The 23,237-nt window shown below is 44.5% G+C and overlaps 1 long non-coding RNA gene across 1 annotated transcript; it reads left to right on the top strand.

Moving 5' to 3' along the window:
• The first annotated feature begins 5,957 nt into the window (after positions 1-5,957).
• Positions 5,958-21,513, top strand: LOC311517135. Its single transcript, XR_014710610.1, has 3 exons — positions 5,958-6,012; positions 7,002-7,147; positions 20,987-21,513. It is a non-coding gene; the product is annotated as an uncharacterized lncRNA (long non-coding RNA).
• The last annotated feature ends 1,724 nt before the right edge of the window (positions 21,514-23,237 follow it).

The following is a 23,237-nucleotide window of genomic DNA, read 5'->3' as shown; positions in this document are numbered from 1 at the left end:
TCCTTTTTAAGTAGCAGGGGGCGTTAGCAAGTGGAAGAAAGGTGTTCTTGACAAGGCGTGATAAAGGACAAGTCTGGTGAAAGCAGCTAGGAAGAAATCTCCCCTATTTTAAATGTTTTCAATTGTGTGCTAATGGGGTTTGCTAATGCAGTGGGAGTCACATACAGGCATCCCTAGGAAGAAATTGGACCTTGGAGACCGTTGGAATAAAATACGTGGCCTTCTCAGACGCTTTTTTTTTTTTCATGTCCTCTTCTTAATTTAGAAGGGCCACTTTTTTGTTTTTGACCATAGCTACAGAGAGAATCAGCAGCTGTGGCTGGTCAAAGAATCATACCTCATTTACACTACATATAGAATAATGTTAAGTGTAACTGGGATCTCACACAGCTATAGATACGTGGAAATACAGTGGAAATACAATTTTCTTTGAAAAAACATTTATTCTATTCTGTTCCATTTCTTGGATTGTGCCCATCATCATGGCATCCAAATGCCTGCCGGAGTTAAAATAAACATGGAGACTAGCCTCTGTTATGAGGTTTTCTCTCCATTCCTCTGCTCAGAGGGAAAGATGAGGTGGATATGCTTTCTTTTTCTTTGAAATAAATATATGTTATCTACTGTGCCATGCCCTACTTCATGGAAAAACAAAGATGGAGAAGTGAAGCCAGCGTATGGTGAGATTCCTTGTCATACTTTGGGTTGTCTACATTAGAGATTTTTAACTTGTTTGACCGCCAAGTAACTCATGTCAGTTAACACTTTTGTATGTGCTGTCTGGATGGTTTGTCCCAGGACAGAATTGTTAGTAGTTTACCCTAGATATGCTGTACCAGTTTTCTCTGGGTTGAGCCCTAGTGTACACCACAGATGCTTGTGTCTTGGAACAAATGTTTGTGGAGTTCCAGACTAGTGTGTACAGAGGTGTTAGATGACTAAATCTTGAGTTAAAAACTCTAGTATAGACATACCCTTAGCTCCTGTGCGAGTGACTTCTACAGTCTTGGGCTATCACCCAAGAAAGACCTGTCACCTGCACATACAAATTTCATTCTTTCAATAGACAGTTAAATGGTTTCTGAGGAGTGGAGCTGTCAAGAGAGAAGTGGTCTTTTAGGTATCCTGGTCCCAGAGCATTTAGAGCCTTGAAAATATGAATTTAGAGATTAACTTTAAACTTGATGCAGTGTTCTGCAGGGAGATAGTGAGGAGAGTGGAGAATGTGGTTTGCAAGTGATTCTAGGCTAAAGAGGTGGAGCAGAAATGTTGATGTATTATGCACCAGTAGCAGTTTTCTCTGGGCTGATGCTCTGAAGCCTATATAAACAGCACTGCAAAAGTCTAATCCAGGAGTAACTGGAGCATGTATGATCAAGATCGGGTCATGATCAGTAAGGATGTATTGTTGTGTACTATCCAGAAGTGGTAGGATGCATTTTTTCTTGAATGATGGTATGTGTGAGTCCAGAGCCAGCAAGGCATCTAAAAAACACCTTTGAACTGCAGGCCATCTTGATGATTTGTGGACATAAGTCTTTGGCTAATGGAGACAGTTCTGTGGTTGCAAGCTATTCAAAGTTTTTTCCCCTTCCTTCTCGTTAGGATTTAACTTCAGACATCTTTTTCTCATCCATGCCATAAGTGATAGATGGCTGTAATCTTTGAACAGATTACCCCAATGTTTTTGAGTGGAAACAATGGCTTTTGGTACCTGCCTGGCTAATTTGCCCACTTTGTTATGGCATCCCAGGAAGATATTGTGTGACACCTGTGTACGTGAGTTCATTGGACTTTTGTAACATTTCCCAATCTTGATTGCATTGAGTATTGTTGGGGGACCCTTTAGGATTTCACTTTCCCCCATTAAAGATGACAACAGGAGCACAGGCTTCTAACTTTATCAGCCACTGAGCAAAAAGGGAATGAAAGAATTTTCTTCAGGTTCCCATGGCTCTAATCTCAATAGGCTTTGATAATATAACAACTGGGAAAGGGCAGTGTGTTGTGATAGACAGTTTAATATTACCTGCCTGCTGTGAAGTACACTGGCCAAGCTAGAGAACTTCAAAGTATAAATTGTTTTTTTAACATTGATAAACAGGTAGGAAAAAAGAAAATATTATATCTTAATTTTAGTTCTCTGCTGGGATCAGCAAATCTGGTTAATCTTTGAGCTATTCCTGTTTAATAAATCTCCTAGCCCCATAATAATTATTTCTTTAACCCTTAGGAGGTTGATACTTTAATCTGTGATAGTGAGACAATTGCACAGCAGCCTAACGATCCTCGTTTTTACTCAGTTTCATTATGTGAACCAACCAGACAAATGTCTGTCTACCTTCTCCAGTGGTTCTTAAACTTATTTATAGTATGCACAACATTTTAATATAAAGGTGGTCTTGTGGACTCCTCCCCTCCCATTTGTCCTAGAGCAGACCACTTTCCCCTCCATTTGTGGTCATTTAACATCACTCTGGCAAGTACATGGAAAAGTGACATTAGGAGAGTAGATGGGTGTGCTTTAGCTGTCATTTAATGCAGGATAGCATATAGAAATACGGAGGAGGAGCCAAGACCACCAAGCAACCAATCAACTGTTCATGAACTTCCTGGTCCAATGGCGTCTTACCTCTATGTTTCTTGCATAGTCTTATGAGGCTGTCAGTCAGGCCTGTCTAAACAGAAAAGAATAAAAAGAACACATCATAGGGCTTAATCAGCTGATGACAGAGGCAGTATAACTGCCTGCAGGTATTGTATTTTAAGGTTATAAACATCAAGAGGGTAGTTCAGGATCATCCAAGGAGGTATATGTCTAGGAGTCATGGGATGAAATTAAGTAATGGATAATTTAGGCGGAATATCAGGAAAAAATTCCTAACATTGAGGTCTATTAGAATGTGGAATATTCTCCGGGGGAGAGTGGTGGAAGCGCCACTGCTCGAGACATGTAAACAGAGAATGTACTGGAGAATGTAATTCTTCGTAATGATAAACGACCACATTCACCAGGATGTTCCATCTGCTTTGTGCTGCTCTGGCAACCCAAAGCAGCTGTAACCCTGGCTTTGCTGGTTTTGCCAGTGGAGCAGCACAAAGCAGATGTAGCGTCTTGATGAGTCATGCCAACGAATGATATTTTAGATAAGGTGTTTTATCACTTTCCATGGAAGGATCTAAAAATATTTACAGAGGTGGATATTATCACCATTTGATAGATCAGGAGCCTGAGGTTTACAGAGTCTGTAACTTGCCCAAGGCTACAAGGAAATTTAGAAGGAATTGAGGAATAGAAGCCAGGTGTCCTGACTTCCAAGCCTTTGTTCTTACCACTCGACACTGGGCCTGATCCACTAAAATGTTTACTCCAATTTTATGCCAGCATAACTCCATTGATTTCAATGGAGTTACCATGGTGTAAACTGAAGTTATGCAGTGGTGAAACAGGCCCATTGCCCCTAATGCTACAAAGAAAAATCCTGCACTGGCAGGAGGCTGCATTTGATATGATCAATAGACCTGTCAGTAAAGGCTTATTTTTCTATAGCATTTTTCATCTAAAGATTCAGAAGTGCTTTTCGGTATGTATTAAGTTGCATTCCTCTGAATTAGGTAAGAGGTATATAGGAAAAACTTCACTCACCACTGAAATGCAGCTCTCTCTTGGGTGGAATGCGGCAGCTGTTTAGTAACGTACATAACAATTAGGTACCTGTAATGATGGCAAATGGTCAGAACGTTGTTTTCATGTCTCATTAAAAAGAGAAAAACAACAAAAAAAGGATGTCCCCTTCAGCAGGCTAGTATCTTCTAGCAACAAGGTATACCTCAGAGAGAGATGTGCCACCTACTGAAGCATCAGCACCACTGCCTGGAGCACCTAGATGGTTCCTTGTGGTCTCCCAGTTAGCCTAGCCCTGTGAGATTTGAAAGGATCACAGCACAGTGTGGTATAACTGCATGCTGTCTCTGACTTGTGTGATTATTTTATCCCAGGCTGATGGGGCAATGCAATGCCCCTCTCTCTCTGCTCCGGATTGCGGGAGAAGAATAATTTGCCTTAATCAATACACTTGAAATAAACTGAAAGAATAACCCCCAAATAAATATCAGTGGGAAAAAATGCTATTTGCATAATATGCCATTATTAGTAGAGACAAATGGACAAACATTGGCAGCTCTTAATTATATGCACATTAATGATACATACCACTTTAGATGAAGGAACATTGTAAGTCTATTTCCTATCTTAATTTTGTGCTGTGCTGTTTGAAATGCTAATGAAGCCAGAATTCTCAAAGGTCATAATCTGAATACACTGGGTATTTTTTATTTAGTTTCAAAACAATTAAAATGAGGTTCAGTTCCTAATTTTGCTAACAATGTTAGCTTTTCCGTTAATTACTGTGGGTAGGAATGTGTCCTCAAACTGGTCATTTGCAGAATGGAAAGGCACTTTATTTTCATTTAGATCACTCCTTGGTGTTTTCTTCCTTGGGATGTTTTCCCCCCATTGATTATGTGAAAGAATTGGTGGGGGGTGGGAGGGAGAAAAGAAAAGTGCAAATTTAGCAGAACTCAGCATTGCATTTTCCAAGGAGTCATTTATCATCCTTAGAAAGTTTTGGTTCTTCACAAATAATAAAGAAAAGGGTTGTTAATTGCTATATTCAACTAATTGACAGAATTGTGTCATGAAAGAGGGAGAATTTCTGCATTGCCTTTCCTGATGACACTTGAAGGTTATTCTAAACTTTTTGTTGCTTCTAAAATAGGAAATCATCGCTTCTCTCTGTTCATCATTAATTTGGTGTCTGACTCTTTTTTCATTTGTTTTTAAACTATTAAATGACAGGGAAGTGGCAATTCATGTAAGTGTGAAAAGAGGAAGGTAAAGAACGTTTCCATTGATTTGGTTTGTATGATGTAGTTGTATAGTTTTGCAATACATATTTAAATTTCATAAGGTATTTATAGTACCTGATCCAACTCCTCCAAATCATTTGGAGTCTTTCTATTCACGTCAATGGAAGGTAGCTGATGGCCTAAATATCTGTTGTTAAACTCCAGATAGTGGCTTCATATGCTAACCTTAACTCTGCCCCCTATAGATTCTTCGCATCTTATGATTTGAGACCATCACCACTTGACACATGCAGTTTGTCTGCTCTGTTGAGTATATAAATGCCAATAGTATGGTCTTCAGTTATATGACGATATACCTACCCTTCCACTCTACAAGTGAAAAATGTCAGGATACGTTAATGCAGATTATTTTATCCATCTGATTAAAGCCTGGTGCTGGGGTGGAAAAACCCTGTCCCAATGGATTTTGCACAAGTAAATTCTATCAATTGCACATGCATATACTGGTGCTAAGCCTGTACATATGCACAAAAGAGGCCAGTGTGGGTTTCTTTGAAGTGAGCTCTTTATTTCTCATATTTAAGTAGGGATCATCTATTTCCATCTTTACTCCCTAGAGATGTATGGTCCTGCATGTGTCATTTTTATAATGAGCATATGTTTACGTTCACATTTGCAAATTTCCTTAACATTTCCACCACATTACAACAATATTTAAACAGCAACTTTTCAAACCTTAACATCATTCAGTCATGAAGGATATAACCCAAGTCTCTGAACTGAGTTCAGTGTACAAATAGCACTTAAGTGTTGCATAGGCTTTGTTGTTCTACTCCTCTGCACAGGGGTGAATTTTACCCTATGATAAATGAAAGGGCGGGGGGGGGGGTATCTCTCTTTTGTGGACACCCAGCCAGCCAGTTAGCTATAGAATCCCTTTTGATAGTTCTCTACTTGCTTTACCTGTAAAGGGTTAACAAGTCCACAGGTAAAAGGAAAGGGAGTGGGCACCTGACCAAAAAAGCCAATGGGAGGGCTAGAACTTTTTAAAATTGAAACAAGACTCCCCTTTGTTGTGTGTTGTGGTTCTCCGGGGAAGAGGGAAGCAGGGTAGCAGTTATGTTGTGAGAAGCTGAAGGCCAGGTATGAAAATCATCAGAATCATACCTAGAATTGCTTATTTGGAACCCAAATATGTAAGTAGATCAGAAAATGTGTAGGAAGACATGATTAGGTTTAGTTTGTTTATTTCTTATGGCTTGTGGATTCCTCTGTGCTAACCCCAGATGCTTTCGTTGCTTGTAACCTTTAAACTGAACCCCCAGAAAACTATTTTGGGTGCTTAATTTTTGGAATTGCTCTTTTAAAAATCTAGCAATAATCTGAGTTTTCAGATATATTTTCTTTTTGTTTTTAATAAAATTTACCTTTTTTTAAGATCAGGATTTGGGTTTTTGTGTCTTAAGAGGTTGTGCACAGGTTTTTTAGTTAGCTGGTGACAATAGCTGATTTCTTTGTTTTCCTTTCTCCGTTCTTTCCTGGAGGGGCGGGGGGTGTGTGTGAAAGGGCTTGAGGGTATCCCACAGGAAGGAATTCCCAAGTGTCCCTTCCTGGGTTCCAAGGGATTTTGCATTTGGCTGGTGGCAGCATCTACCCATCGAAGGTCAGAGAGAAGCTGTGACCTTGGCAATTTAATACTTGCCTGGAGTGGCCAGTATTAATTTTTAGAATCCTCGCAGATCCCCACCTTCTGCACTCAAAGTGCCCAGAGTGGGGAATCAGCCTTGACATACCCTTTGATGCTCTGTTATCCTGCCACATTGGGGAGGGGAAAGGCTTTGTTACAGATCTTCAAACTCTTGGTAAGACAACAAAATAAAGCTACATATGGTCTCCATCATCCAAAAATGCAGGGCCTTAAAACCACTCTCTGGGGTGATGTGACTGGAAAAAATCAAGTGGGATCTCCATTGAAAACTCCCTAAATCCATGTAGAGAGGGGTGTGCATCTGTGTTTGCAGGAGGCGGAGTGGAGTTGTGGGGGCGGCAGGGGTGTGTTGCTGGAAAATATCTTTATTCAGAGGTCAGGGCCAGATTGATCCAAACATTGATCCCAACTTAATCTGCCACAGACAGACCTAAATCCCCATGGGAAGACTCTATGACCCAACAATGCTGAATGGTAATGGTGACTTTGCTGGAGCAGCACATGTTGGGATGTAATGGAATAAGAGTTTGTTAGCCACAGGGGCATGTACCTGAGAAACAGAAAAAATAGGTAAGTCCGAATTATTTATATTGGAAAATGTACTGATTTTTGCTATTTGCATAGCTTCCACTACCAAAGCATCTGAGCATCCCAGACTCTCTAGTATATTTTACTCATAGCCTTTAAGGTCAGAAGGGACCATTATGATTATCTAGTTTGACCTTCTGCACATCGCAGGCCACAGAACCTCACCCACCCACTCCTGTAATAGACCCCTAACTTCTGGCTGAGTTACAGAAGTTCTAAAATCATGATTTAAAGACTTCAAGTTACAGAGAATTCACCATTTACGCTAGTTTAAACCTACAAGTGACCCATGCCCCATGGTGCGGGGAAGGCGAAACCCCTCCAGGGTCTCTGCCAGTCTGACATGGGGGTAAAATTTCCTTCCTGACCCCAAATATGGCGATCAGTTAGACCTTGAGCATGTGGGCAAGACTCACCAGGCAGATACCTGGGAAAGAATTCTCTGTAGTAACTCAGAGCCCTCCCCATCTATTGTCCTGTCTCCAGCAGCTGAGGATATTTGCTACTGGTAGTTGCCATGGGCCACATGCCATCATCGGCTGTCCCATCATACCATCCCCTCCAACTATCCTCACAAGACCCCTCTGAGGTAGGGAAGTACTATTATCCCCATTCTACAGATGGGGAACTGAGGTGCAGAGAGATTAAGTGCTATGCATAAGTAGAGGTGGATTAAGATTTTAGGGCCCTGGGCAGAAAGCATTTTTGGGACCCCCCTATACTCCCCTTGCCATGGGGCCCTGCTCCTCTCCCCATTCCTTTTCTCTACCCCCAACCCCATTCCCTTCCCCACTGCCTCTTCCCCCTCCTCCCACCTTCCCCACTGCCTCTTCCCCGCCTCACTTTCCCACTGCTTCTTCCCCCCATCCCCTCCTCCCCCATTCCCCTTCCCTTCCCCATTGGACCGGAAAGTCCAGTTGAAAAGGGGACCTGGCAGTGTCCAGTCAGCAGTGCGGACACTAAAAGTCTGGTCACCAGAGTAACCTCAAGCAGCTCCTCGCCAAGAGGGCAGAAGAGCAGCAGCTGCTGCTGGAGCCTGGAGGAGCTGCCCCCTGCTCAGCTGCTGGGGGAGAGAAGTGGCTGGCTGGCTCCCAGACCCAGCTCCAGCCTCTCCGGCACAGAGGTAGGTGCCAGCACTCGCGCTGCCACTGCCTGGGTCGGGGGGGATCCTGTCCACCTTCCTGCCCCCGCTCCTTGCTCTGGGAACTGCCCCCTCCCGCCCTGCTGCGTCCCCGCCTCAGCCTCTCGCTTCAGGGACTGACCCCCTCCTCTGCCCTGCCATGCCATGATTGGGCAGGCAGGCTCCACCTCAGCTCCTTCCAGCCTGGCTTGGCAGGTGAGTCCCGGGACAGGAGGGAGCGAGCGAGCGATGGGGCGGAGGGGGAGCGAACGACGGCGGGAGCTGCGGGGAGGAGTGAGCGGGGGGTGGGGCCTGAGGGACAAGGCTGGCGTGGGACCTCTGGGGGAAGGGCCGGGGCAGGGGTGTCCAGTTTTCAGCAATTAGAAAGTTGGCAACCTCAGGCTGAGCAGAGCTGCTCAGCGCAGGCAGAAATGGGAGGGAGAGTGACACATGACCCCATGTTCATCCTCCACACCTTGCCCCGTCCCCTCCCCGACTCCTGACATTGCAACCTCCCCCTCCCCTAAGCCGGGCTCCCTCTACCCAGAACGGGCCTCACCTGCCGCCTATGAGCCGGGCCTGGGAGCTGCAGCCACACACAAAGTCTGCTGGCCCTGGCTGAGCAGGGGCTGGTGCTGATGATGAGGTGCTCCCCACTGTCACCTGTCCCTAAAGCTGGTTTCTTTTATTAAAAGGGCTATGCTCTCCCCCCAACCCCTTTGCCCCTGGACTATCCTCTTCCCCTGGGAGGGGGTGGGGGGGAAGTGTAGGGATATGGGCTGGGAGCTGCTCTCAGGCACCACACCCCCCTGCCAAGGGCAGGTGGGGAGTCTGGGGCTCCCCACAGTGACCTGAGCTCCCTGGGCAGCTCTGGCTTCTGGCCTGGCTAGGGAGTGGGGTTCCCAGGGCAGGGGAGCAGAGGAGCAATGTGTGTGGTCAAAGTTCTGGCACTCCTGGAGGCCCCGGCCAAGAGCCCATTGGCCCATGCAGCAATCCACCACTGTGCATAAGGACAAAAGAAGTAGAACAGGGAATTGAAGTTAGATAGCCTAAGTACTAGGTTAGTGCCCTAATCATGAAACCATTCTTCACCTCTAAGATGCTCTACACTTATTTGTGTGTTCAGCAACATAAAAAAAAATTGATTGTTTAAAAAAACTTACAGATCACTTTAAGGGAAAATTTAGTGTTTTAGCAGATTTGGTATATTTTATAAAAACATGTTTACAGCGTGCATGAAAATGCAAAGGGTAAAGTAATGTTTACAACAACAACAACATCCAGTTAACTGAGGCAAGGTCCTCTCTGTTTCTTGGCCAAAAAAACCCCATCTTCTTGTCTTCCAAGCTAATTATGGATTTTTGTGAGCACAGTTTGCTAATCAGGTTTAATGATCATACTAAACCCAAATCACATTATTATTTTCCAAGGCTGTGTTGGAGATATGCCACATTAACCCAACAGAACAAAGCACATAGACAACAGCAAAAACATTGGAGAAATAAAACTCTTATTAGCTGCTATGGAACTAGAGAAATATAAAACACAAAAAACTAGAGCTGTCCTTGAAGTATATTAGAGAGGAGCCTATTCCATTAAAGAGCAACTTCTGTGGGAGATTTAGTTCTGACTTTATCCTCATCCTTATCACAGTGTCCAATTGATTTAGGATAACAAACACAAATAAGTAAAATGCCAATCCACTCTGTAACACATTATTACAATACAACACATGATATTTTTCATAAGAGTGATCAGCGTGTGGAGTTTCTCTCCTATCTCTCCTTTAGAAGGCACAGTGTCAATGCTGCCCAGGTTTATTCACAGACTTGTGATATTTGGTGTTCTTATGTCCCTGGCTCCTGGAGTCGAGTCATGACAAGAGAATCTCAGTTTTCATTTAAAAAAAAAAGTTTCTAGTCTTTATGCTTGTGAAGAAAAAGCCTGAAAACATGTTTCTGAGAAACCAGAAGGCAAATAAAAAGATAACTTAATAATTGTTCTGTTCCTCCCTGTGAAGCAGCTGTCATTGGCCACTGTTGGAAGACAGGCTACTGGCCTAGATGGATCATTGATCTGACCCAGTATGGCTGTTCTTATGTTCAAATGTATTTTTTAAAATATCTCATGATTTTTAAGCCAAATGTGCTTTTCTGGGGTGTTGCTATGATTTTTGAACACTTGGGGTTGGCAATACTGTAGCTAATCCCCATAGAATATATTAGGTGGAAGGCATTAATGACTGCCATCAAGTAAGTCTTTGATCTGTAAACAATCACAGGCTGAGTTAAAGCCAATGGATGTGTTTAAGCTCTGTTCTTTCAGGATCAATGGAAGAGCAATTAAATGCACCCTTATGTAGCAAGAGAGCTGGAACCAAGAGGAGGCTACTGCCCAAGGCAATGGGCTGTATGGCAAGGCCTGATCAGAAGCTAAGCATGAGGGGATTCCCTGCGTGCAAACACAAGGGCTTGGGGATTGTCTGGCAAGCTGTGTGTGAGTGAGAGGAAGGAAGCCAGCAGAAAGTAAAGAGAGAGCCTGCAGACAGAAAGAGAAGCAGTCATGAATGGAGCCCTGAGAGAGCCCTGAGTGGGAGCAGAGAGACAGAACTACTTGGGGCACAGAACTAATCAGAGGAGCAGAACTGAAAATTGTGAACAAGGAATCTATTTGCTTCTGTTTGTTTTTTGGTGTTTGTTTTACTGTGCTCAGGGAAACAGGACTCTGTACAGTAGAACCTCAGAGTTATGAACACCGAGTTACGAACTGACCAGTCAGCCACACACCTCATTTGGAACCAGAAGTACACAATCAGGCAGCAGCAGAGACAAAACAACCCTGTGCAAATACAGTACAGTACTGTGTTAAATGTAAACTACTAAAAAAAAGGGGGGGGAGCAGCATTTTTCTTCTGCATAGTAAAGTTTTGAAGCTGTATGAATCCAATGTTCAGTTGTAAACTTTTGAAAGAACAACCATAACGTTTTGTTCAGAGTTATGAACAACCTCCATTCCTGAGGTGTTTGTAACACTGAGGTTCTACTGTACCTTCTTTGTAAATAAACAGGATTGCATAAGAATATACCTGATGCTATAATCAATTTCTCTAACCAACAGCAACAACCTGGCAAGGCACCAAATGTTGACTAACTGCTGGGTCCAAAAAGAGGTGACAGTAGGTCAGGAGAGCTGTGGGAGTCCATTTTTGTCGAGACCCTGTGTTTTGATGCTGACTCTGGCCCCTGGAAACCCCTCTCTTCTGTGTTCATAAGGAGAATGGTCCCATTGGACCAACACTAGCAGGAATCACCCTTGCCTGTTGCTGGCCATGAGGGAGGGTTTTGGGGAATTATTACAGCCTGAGATTTTTTAGTTTAGGCTCTATAAAATGGGTGGTTGCGGGGAAATGATTTGCATCACCCCTGTCGCATACACTCTTCCCCGGTCTCTACCATCTTCTTCCATGTGGACGCCCAGATTGATGGAATGCCTTCCTCAGAGTTTTGTGTGTGTGCGCGTGCCTGTGTGTGTTTGTGTTGGGGGGTGGGTGAGAGGGAAGTGCAGGGAAGGGAATGGTACAGAAGCAGATGGCTGTCTTCCCCCTTTTCCCAACTTCTGCATAAGAGTGGGCAGATTCTTGTGTAGTCTTGGATGATCTTAGGCAAGAATTGCAACTTACCATTTAACGGTAACCTGCACAAGAGACCAAACAAATCACAATTTTTTGTTTCTCTATTATGTACAAATTAAAAAGAATTAAGAAAATGTTCTGTTTATTTTTTCAATTCATCTATTTTGGAAGTGTGTCTAGATGACAGGGGGTCTGATAGGAATATAAAATCACAGATGCCACATAAAATTAACTGGTTTAATTGAGATGGGAAGTAAATTTTGGTCAGATTGTTTAAGACTCTCTTCTGGTTGTTAACATCTTAGTGACTAACCCTTGGGGGAAAACGTCTCCTTGAAGAGTTGATGATGATAATGAAAAAGCTAATGGGATATTTTTTGTCCTTAAAAAAACAAAACAAACCACCAACTATTTCCCCTTGTCTGGATATAGTTTTGCAAGGTATCCCCACACAAATCCCCCACTCATTTTTGCTCACACTAAAGTCAATGGGAATTTAATCATGGGCTTGAATGGGAATGGGATCAGACTATAATGCATCAAATATTTAATATTTATATATGTGTACACACATATTTACATACATACTTGCATATACACATCTTTTTAATCATGGAAAGAAAATAAAACTATATATGGGACACATGTGTGTCAATTTATCATGCCACATATCCTACAACTAATTAGACTCTGATCAATAGACTAAAGTAGAATAAGATAAATCATGACAGATAGCATTGTACTAGAATCTTGCATTCAGGGAACCTGAAATATACCAGAAAGAACTTACTTCATCTGCAATTTAGTATGTGCATTGTATTGTGTGCAGTGTAATAGGTTGTGAGTTGATATAACTGTAGTAATCTACCAGCACTAAACAACTTACACAAGTAGCACTATGCTATAGGATGCTATCAATCTTTTCTCAATAGTGCAGAAAAGGAATCCATTTTCTTTGATAAAAGACCCATTGGTCTTGTGATCTATAAATCATCCTTTCAAAAGAAACCCTTTGAAAAATCAATTCCAGGTATTCTCTCAGAATATCATTTTATAACTTTTTCCAGTGATGGAAGATAATCCTCAAACCTATCAAAAAGGAAAATCCATACCATTTTTCACTAAGTTTCACAACTTTAGTAGAAGCTCTCTAAAAGCCCAACATTCCATCTCTTGTCTTCTATACCCTGTGAATTAAGTCAGAAGCTTGGTGTCAAAATGGCATTTCTCAAAGATGTGGGGAAGGGTGGAGTGATTGAAATGAAAACTGATTCGCATAAAGTAGAGCTCTTTCCACTTGAAAATCCCCAGTCCTTTTCATGTGAACCTGGAACCAATTTATTTTAAGAACTGATTTCCGAGTATTAATGTGCTTTAGGGAACCCTCTAGAATGCTTCCTCTCCAATCTCTTTCAGAGGCCTCATTTCTTATAAGTCAGTTTTACAGATATGTTATACTCTGTTAAATACTTGATAAGTCAACCTAATGCTTTGGCTTCACTCACCTGTACCTGACTATTAGTTTGCTCTTCCGATAACAGTTCTGTATGGTAATTAGAGATGGGCTGAGGAATGTTTCTTTGGAGTAGATTTTTAGTGGGAGTCAAAGTTTGGATTTGAGGTGGAATTAGGGGTAGAGGTTAGGTTTGGATCTGATTGCTTTGAATCATCACAAGCTGTTCTTGAGAGATGATTGCCCTAAAGCCGTGGTTTTCAAACTTTTTTTCTGGCGACCCAGTTGAAGAAAATTGTTGATGCCAATGGAGCTAGGGATGAGGAGCTTGGGGTGTGGGAGGGGCTCAGGGCTGGGGCAGAGGGTTGCGGTGCGGTGGGTGGGGCCGGGAATGAGGAGTTCAGGGTGTGGGAGGGGTCTCTGGGGTTGGGCAGGGGGTTGGGGTGTGGAAGGTAGTCAGGGCTCTGGGCTGGGGGTGCAGGCTCTGGGCTGGGGCCGGGGATGAGGGGTTTGGGGTGCAGGAAGGGGCTCTGGGCTGGGGCAGGGAATTGGGGTGTGGGCTTACCTCTGGCGGCTCCTGGTCAGTGGCGCAGCTGGGGTGCAGAGGCAGGCTTCCCGTCTGTCCTGGCACCATGGACTGCGCTGCATCCCAGAAGCATCCAGCAGCAGGTCCGGCTCCTAGGCGGAGGCACGCAAGCAGCTCTGTGTGGATCTCTCCCGTGGGCACCGCCCCCCACCACCCCGATCCCATTGGCCAGGAGCTGGTGCTCGGGGCAGCACGCAGAGGCCCGGGGCCCCACCCTGCCTAGAATCCAGATCTGCTCCTGGCCGCTTCTGGGGCGCAGAATAGTGTTGGAGCAGGTAGGGACTAGTCTGCCTTAGCCAGGCAGCACCGCCAATGGGACTTTTAACGGCCCAGTCGGTGGTGCTGACCAGAGCTGCCGCAACCTGGTGCCTTACATTCCATGACCTAGTACTGGGTCGTGACCCAGAGTTTGAAAACCACTGCCCTAAAGGGTGGAAACATCATTTGAATAGCTGATACAGCTAGATTTCTGTTATTTTGACTGGTAGAAATTGTCAGATCAGTGACACATTTTTATCATCTTTTCTAAATGCTTGCAAGAATGGTTATTTTGTGGGGTGGCATCTCTATCCAAACTAGAACCAGAAAGTTGGCCCAGTGTTGCAATTTTCATAGATTCATAGATACTAAGGACAGAAGGGACCATTATGATCATCTAGTCTGACCTCCTGCACGACGCAGGCCACAGAATTTCACCCACCCACTCCTGCGAAAAACCTCTCACCTATGTCTGAGTTATTGAAGTCCTCAAATCGTGGTTTAAAGATTTCAAGGAGCAAAGAATCCTCCAGCAAGTGACCCGTGCCCCATGCTACAGAGGAAGGCGAAAAACCTCCAGGGCCTCTTCCAATCTGCCCTGGAGGAAAATTCCTTCCTGACCCCAAATATGGCCATCAGCTAACCCTGAGCACATGGGCAAGATTCACCAGCCAGATACTACAGAAAATTCTTTCCTGGGTAACTCAGATCCCACCCCATCTAACATCCCATCACAGGCCATTAGGCCTATTTACCATGAATATTTAATTACCAAAATCATGTTATCCCATCATACCATCTCCTCCATAAACTTATCGAGTTTAATCTTAAAGCCAGATCAATCTTTTGCCCCCACTGCTTCCCTTGGAAGGCAGTTCCAAAACTTCACTCCTCTGAGGGTTAGAAACCTTCATCTAATTTCAAGTCTAAACTTCCCAATGACCAGTTTATAACCATTTCTTCTTGTGTCCACATTGGTACTGAGCTTAAATAATTCCTCTCCCTCTCCGGTATTTATCCCTCTGATATATTTATAGAGAGCAATCATATCTCCCCTCAATCTTCTTTTAGTTAGGCTAAACAAGCCAAGCTCCTTGAGTCTCCTTTCATAAGACAGGTTTTCCATTCCTCGGATCATAGAATCATAGAATATCAGGGTTGGAAGGGACCTCAGGAGGTCATCTAGTCCAACCCCCTGCTCAAAGCAGGACCGATCCCCAATTAAATCATCCCAGCCAGGGCTTTGTCAAGCCTGACCTTAAAAACTTCTAAGGAAGGAGATTCCACCACCTCCCTACGTAATGCATTCCAGTGTTTCACCACCCTCCTAGTGAAAAAGTTTTTCCTAATATCCAACCTAAATCTCCCCCATTGCAACTTGAGACCATTACTCCTTGTTCTGTCATCTGCTACCACTGAGAACAGTCTAGAGCCATCCTCTTTGGAACCCCCTTTCAGGTAATTGAAAGCAGCTATCAAATCCCCCCTCATTCTACTCTTCTGTAGACTAAACATCCCCAGTTCCCTCAGCCTCTCCTCATAACTCATGTGTTCCAGTCCCCTAATCATTTTTGTTGCCCTCTGCTGGACTCTTTCCAATTTTTCCACATCCTTCTTGTAGTGTGGGGCCCAAAACTGGACACAGTACCCCAGATGAGGCCTCACCAGTGTCGAATAGAGGGGAATGATCATGTCCCTCGATCTGCTGGCAATGCCCCTACTTATACATCCCAAAATGCCATTGGCCTTCTTGGCAACAAGGTCACACTGTTGACTCATATCCAGCTTCTTGTCCACTGTAACCCCTAGGTCCTTTTCTGCAGAACTGCTGTCGAGCCATTCGGTCTCTAGTCTGTAGCGGTGCATTGGATTCTTCCGTTCTAAGTGCAGGACTCTGCACTTGTCCTTGTTGAACCTCATCAGATTTCTTTTGGCCCAATCCTCCAATTTGTCTAGGTCCCTCTGTATCCTATCCCTACCCTCCAGCGTATCTACCTCTCCTCCCAGTTTAGTGTCATCTGCAAACTTGCTGAGGGTGCAATGCACACCATCCTCCAGATCATTTATGAAGATATTGAAAAAAACCGGCCCCAGGACCGACCCTTGGGGCACTCCACTTGATGCTGGCTGCCAACTAGACATGGAGCCATTGATCACTACCTGCTGAGCCCGACAATCTAGCCAGCTTTCTATCCACCTTATAGTCCATTCATCCAGTCCTTACTTCTTTAACTTGCTGGCAAGAATACTGTGGGAGACCATGTCAAAAGCTTTGCTAAAATCAAGGAACAACACGTCCACTGCTTTCCCTTCATCCACAGAGCCAGTTATCTCGTCATAGAAGGCAATTAGATTAGACAGGCATGACTTGCCCTTGGTGAATCCATGCTGACTGTTCCTGATCACTTTCCTCTCCTCTAAGTGCTTCAGAATTGATTCCTTGAGGACCTGCTCCATGATTTTTCCAGGGACTGAGGTGAGGCTGACCGGCCTGTAGTTCCCAGGATCCTCCTTCTTCCCTTTTTTAAAGATGGGCACTACATTAGCCTTTTTCCAGTCGTCCTAGTAGCCTGTCTCTGTACCTGTTCCAGTTTGAAATAATCTATCAGCAATCTGATACTATTTGTTTACTAGACATACTCATTTCCTTTGAAAAGTGAAAACCTGAAAGTCTCTAAATGTTGTATGTGTCCTATCCTGGGACCTTTTTTGGTCTTTTAGGGTTTGTATCAGAAATCTTCTTCTTGTTCAAAATTCTGCTATAAACATACAGAGTTAGATAGTGGCAGACTCCTGAAAGGGCGTGAGAGAGCACAAAGGGCTGGATACAAGAGTGGGGGTCCTTGCACTCAGCAAGAATGAGGATTTCACAAGAATATAACTGCTAGCAGTCCTGTTCTCCACAAAAGGGCTGAAGAAGAAAAGGTCCTAGACCGTTGTGTTGGTGGCACCGTACAACAATACTGGCTGCCAGTACCTCTCACTGCAAGCATTAAAAAAAACATGAGCCAAGCCCCCAAAATCATGAGATTGAGATTTAAAAGAATGTTGGGATTCTTTTTATTTGGCTGCTGGTGTTGGTGCATTTAGGGTCCCTGTTTTCAAGCTTTTCCCTGCAACCATGAAGGATAGAAACTTCTTTTCATTAAAATGAAAGTTGAGATTCTCACATAATAATTGAATCTGATAGCTGGGACTTTATGAAAAACACACAAAATTGTAAATCTCTCAATAAAATTGTGAGACTAGGCAACATTGCAGTTCCTTGGTAGCTACATTTCAGTGGTAGAAAAAGAAAATGAACCCTAAATGTACATAGTAGTTTATAATTTGTTAACTTTGAGACTTGCAAAAAGTATTATACAAATCATACAGTAAATGTAGTTGTTTTATGTAAATAATCCTTTCTGCTTCTAATCAGCTGACTATTCCCCCAGTGGCATATTGTTTACAGTATTTAATCTTAAGGTGGTGGTTTTGACCTCTATTGCAATATGAAAAAGGTGAACTCATCCAAATGCAGCTACATTGTTTTAGAGGTATTCCACAGCATGACTATATTTATAGTTTTCTTCTGTTTGGAGATTATATTTCATCTTTCTTTTTTCTTCCTCTTTTAATTCATCTTCTTTTGTTTGGCTGGCTTAGCGCAGCAGGGTATTTTGTGTGGTTTGTGACATTAAAATAAAGAAGAATTCGGTGCATGTACTCCAGTCTTACCTTTTCCAGCTTGTAATACATTAGTAGAGATCCTTGATCTTTTAATTTCCCCACAGGAACATCTAAGCACTCTAAATCCATAAAATCATATTCTTAGATGGATTGGAGGGGTCATATGTAATAAACAATGGATCAGGTACTCAGAGGTGTAAATTGATTTAACTGACTTGGACGGAACTATGGCATATTACACTGAGAATCTGGCACATAGACTCTTAGGGAATCATATAAACTTCAAAATATCCATCATTCTCCACTGGAAGAAGATATGCCACAGTCCAGTTCTTTCTTCATGTCTATAAGTCAGCATTGCAAAATTGTCATGAAAATCTACCAGCCTGGTCATAAAGTCTGCTCACTCTATCATGAGGATAGTGAGGAAACAAATGATATTTCATTTGCCTGTGCAAAACCAAAACAAACAACCCCCTCTCCCTTGGATGAGTGGAATTTTGCAAGGATACTTTGTGGCCCCTGGAGCATTTTCTCTGTACATATTATTAACCTATACAATTTATGGCTTTTTAAAAAAAACGATTGCAGGCCTGGTATGGAATAACTTCCCCTCTTCTGACCACCTCTAGAGTATCTCATGTTAAATCAGACAGCACTACCCATTGCCACTTACTCTAATAAATTCTTCTATAATTTTTCTCTCTGTCTAATGAAATTCCAGATCAATATGTACTAAGACATTGCACTAACACAGCAGGGCACAGATTATCCAATAAGTTCTTGGAATGAATTGGAGACAATTTTATATCTCAGAAGGTGGAGACAGCTATTAGGGGAGAGGTTGTTCTAGATGTGATTTTGACAAATAAGGAGGAACTGATTGAGATTTTGAAAGTGGAAGGCAGCCTGGATGAAAGCGATCATGAAATGGTAGGAGGGAGAACAGCAAAATAAAGACAATGGATTTCAAGAAGGCAGATTTTAGCAAACTCAGGGAGTTAGTAAGTAAGGTCCCATGGGAAGCAAGTTTAGAACAATAGAAGACAGTTGGCAGTTTTTCAAAGCGACATTATTAAGGGCGCAAGAGCAAACTATCCCACTGCATAGGAAAGATAGGAAGTATGGCAAGAGACCACCCTGGCTTAACCAGGAGATCTTCAGTGGTCTGAAATTCAAAAAAGAGTCCGACAAAAAGTGGAAACTAGGTCCAGTTACAAAGGATGAATATAAACAAACAACACAAGTATGTAGGGACAAAATTAGAAAGGCTAAGGCGCAAAACGAGATCAAACTAGCCAGAGACATAAAGGGTAACAAGAAAACATTCTACAAATACATTAGAAACAAGAGGAAGACCAAGGACAGGGTAGGCCCATTATGTAATGAGGGGGAGGGTGGGAAATAACAGAAAATATGGAATTGGCAGAGGTGCTTAGTGACTTCTTTATTTCGGTTTTCACCAAGAAGGGTGGAGCTGATTGGATGTCTAACATAGTGAATGCCAATGAAAATGAGGTAGGATCAGAGGCTAAAATAGGGAAAGAACAAGTTAAAAATTACTTAGGCCCCATCTACACTGGCAAGTTTCTGCACACTAAAGCAGCTTTGAGCACTGTAACTCCCGAGGTGCACACACTGCCAAGTCACTTAGTGCGCAGAAACTGCTGTGCTATAAAAAAACCACCCCGACGAGAGGCGTACGGCTTTCTGCGCTGGGGCTACAGCACCACGGTGCCAGTGTAGACACCCTGGTCGATTACAGCGCTGCGATTGGCCTCCAGGAGGTATCCCACAATGCCTGTACTCACCTCTCTGGTCATCGGTTTGAACTCTACTGCCCTGCCTGTAGGTGACCAACTGTCAGCCCCACCAAGTACATTCCTTTGCAAATTTGAAAGTCCCCTTCCTGTTTGATGCGTGCAGTGGTTGCATCACATCTTTCCAAGTGTCCATGCCTGCTCCACGCACCAGGCCAAGCTGCTGGACCTAATTGGCATTTGGGGAGAGGAGGCTGAGCAGTCCCAGCTGCTCTCCAGCCGTAGGAATTATGATACCTACAGACAGATTTCATGATGCATGCTAGAAATGGGCCATGACTGGGACTCATTGCAGTGTAGGGTAAAAGTGAAGGTGTGGGAGGCAAACCGCCACTCCTGTGCTGCACCCACGAGCTGCCGGTTCTACAAAGAGCTGGACACGATATGCGGTGGCGATCCCACCTCCACTGCGAAGGCCCCTGTGGATACTTCGTTGGCTCACATGCCAGTTGAGAGTGGACTGAGTCAGGAGGAGGAAATCTTGGATGAAGAGGGGGAAGGGGACCCAGAGGCAAAGGATGACTCGGATGTCAGAGTTGCATGCAGTCAGGAGCTCTTTTCTACCCTGGAGGAGCCTAGCCAGTCGCAGCAGTCAGAGCTTAGTGAAGCGTAAACAGGAGAGGAGGCCCCGGTAAGTGGATCTGATTTTGGGAACTGACGAAGCGAGTTGTTGGGTGGCTTGTCTCCCACCGCATGCCTAGTCTGAGTGGCGGAACAGGCTGTTGATAAACTCCCTCACTTCACAGGAATCTCCCTCAGAGATCTCCAGGAAACTCTCATGGAGATACTGGGCAATCCACTACCAGAGGTTCCTCGGAAGAGCTGCTTTGTTTCTTGCTCCATTAATGATTACTTTCCCGCGCCACTTTGCCATGATGTGCGGGGGGGACCATTGCTGCACACAGGCTAGCTGCATAAGTGCCAGGGCGTAAGCCGCAGTCTTGGAGAAGACCCTCCCTTGATTCCCTGCTCACCCTCAGCAGAAAGATATCTTCCATAATGATCACCTCCTATGGAAAGTGTGGGGACAGAAATTATTATCAGGCCCACCCTACAGTGCTGGCTCTCCCCAAAAGCCTCGTGCCAAGTGTACAGCAGGGTCTGGGAATAGTGATTTACCCTACTCACCATTCTGGGGGTCTTGTGGCTCACGTGTGCTTGCCTGGGGTTAGCCAGTTAGTGACAGGTGTGTGAGTACTGGCTGTTTTAAAGCACTGAATCACTGTTGTCTGTGTTGCAAACAATACTGCTTCTGTAAAATGTTGCATTTAAACTTCACAGAGATGACTGTGGGAGGCCAGCCTCCCATACTGGTGGCAGAATGGCTGTGCAGAATTGGAAAGCATCCAGGAAGAACTAAGGAGGACTTTCTGTGTGAGGTTATGATGTACTTGGCCTCCGAGAAACAGGAATTGAAGGAGTGGTGGGACAGTGAGAAGAAGGACCGAAAGGAGAACACAGCACACCAGAAAGAAGCCACAGAGTGGCTCATAACAGTTATGGAGTGCCAAGTGGACATGCTCCAGGAGATACTAGCTCTTCAAACCGAGCAGCTCCACGCCCGCCCTCCCCTGCAGCCGCTGTCGCAAAACTTTCCCATGAGCCCCCTGCACACCGCCAACACACTCTTATCAACCTCCTGGCTCCACTCTCTACCCACAGTATTCCACTCCTCTGGAGTACAGCACCGGGTGCATTGTACTCCAAAGGAGAAGGTTTGGTATGATCCCTGGACATACACAAATCTGTAGCTTTCCTGGGACCCCTCCTCCCCTTGAGAACTTCCCTTCCCCCCATAGCCCCTCCCCTTCCCTGATGATAATTTTTTTCATTTGATTCTCTCCTCCTGTTCTTTTCTTTTAATAAAAGAATTGTGTTTGTTTGGAAGCAATCTTTATTCTATTAAGTGAAAGCAAAATAGCACTGCAAAGCAACATACAATAATGTTAAGGCCCCTTCATGCATCTTGTGCACCAATCACCTCCTAGCATTACAAGCACTGCAATCCCAAGCATAGCAACAAATATTAGTGGCTTTCAGCTTCAAATTGCTGTCTCAAGGCATCCCTGATTCTTATGGCCCCACGCTGTGCCCCTCTAATAGCCCTGGTCTCTGGCTGTTCAGCCTCCAGGTGCTGAGGCTCTGCGGTCCAGCTCCAAGTGAAGCTTTCACCCTTCCCTTCACAAATATTATGGAGCGTACAGCATGCGGCTATAAGCATAGGAATATTGTCATCGGCCCTGTCCAGCTTCCCATAGAGGCAGCACCAGCAGGCTTTTAAATGGCCAAACGCACACTCAACAGTCATTCTGCACTTTCTCAGCCTGTTGTTGAACCACTCCTTGCTGCTGTCAAGGTGCCCCATGTATGGCTTCATGAGCCACGGCATTAGGGGGTAGGCAGGGTCTCCCAGGATCACAGTGGGCATTTTGACTTCCCCTACGGTGATCTTCTGGTCTGGGAAGAAAGTCCTGGATTGCAGCTTCTTGAACAGGCCAGTGTTCTGAAAGATGCATGTGTCATGCACCTTTCTGGACCAGCCTGCGTTAATGTCTGTGAAATGCCCACGGTGATCCACAAGCGCCTGGAGAACCATTGAGAAATACCCCTTGTGATTAATGTACTCAGTGGCTAGGTGGTCTGGTGCCAGAATTGGAGTGTGTGCACCATCTATCACCCTTCTGCAGTTAGGGAAAGCCATTTGTGCAAAGCCATCCACAATGTCACGCACATTGCCCAGAGTCATGGTCTTTCGGCGCAGGTGCGATTAATGGCTCTGCACACTTCTGTCAACACGAATCCAGTGGTCGACTTTCCCACTCCAAACTGGTTAGCGACTGATTGGTAGCAGTCTGGAGTAGCCAGCTTCCACAGTTCGATCACCACACACTTCTCCAGTGACAGGGCAGCTCTCCTTCTCATGTCCTTGCACCGCAGGGCTGGGGCAGGCTCATCACACCGTCCCATGAATGTGGCTTTCCTCATGCGAAAGTTCTGCAGCCACTCCTCACCATCCCAGACATGCATGACAATGTGATCCCACCACCCAGTGCTTGTTTCCCGAGCCCAAAAGTGGTCAGCACCTCCATGAATGCCACAAGCAATCTCGTGTCGTAGCTACTACGCATGGCAAGATCAATATCGCACTCCTCTTGCCTTTGTAGTTTAAGGAATAACTCCACTGCCCCTCGTGATGTGTTGGTCAGAGCGAAAAGCAGACTGGTCAGCAGTTCAGGATCTGTTCCTGCAGCCCGAAAGAGGCAGGGCGCACAGTACACAAACCGTTGAAAGATGGCACCAAATGCAGACGGAAGCCCAGGGATTGATGGGGTGTGAAGCAATGCATCACGGGCACTGGGACTGGACCCAAGATGCCCTGCAACCCCCTCTGCCTTCCCACAAGTCGTAGAGGAAGAAGAGGAAGAGGTGCTCTGTGGGGTAGCTGCCCAGAGGGCACCGCTCTGAATAGCGCTACAAGTGCCGCAAGTGTGAACACGCTATTGCGCAGGCAGCTGACAGTGTGAACACACAA

The sequence above is a fragment of the Lepidochelys olivacea genome (assembly GCF_965140295.1).
Source record: "Lepidochelys olivacea isolate rLepOli2 genome assembly, chromosome: 2".
Lineage (NCBI taxonomy): Eukaryota > Metazoa > Chordata > Testudines > Cheloniidae > Lepidochelys > Lepidochelys olivacea.
The sequence above is the reverse complement of the archived record's forward strand: the minus strand, read 5'-3'. Positions and strand labels throughout refer to the sequence as shown.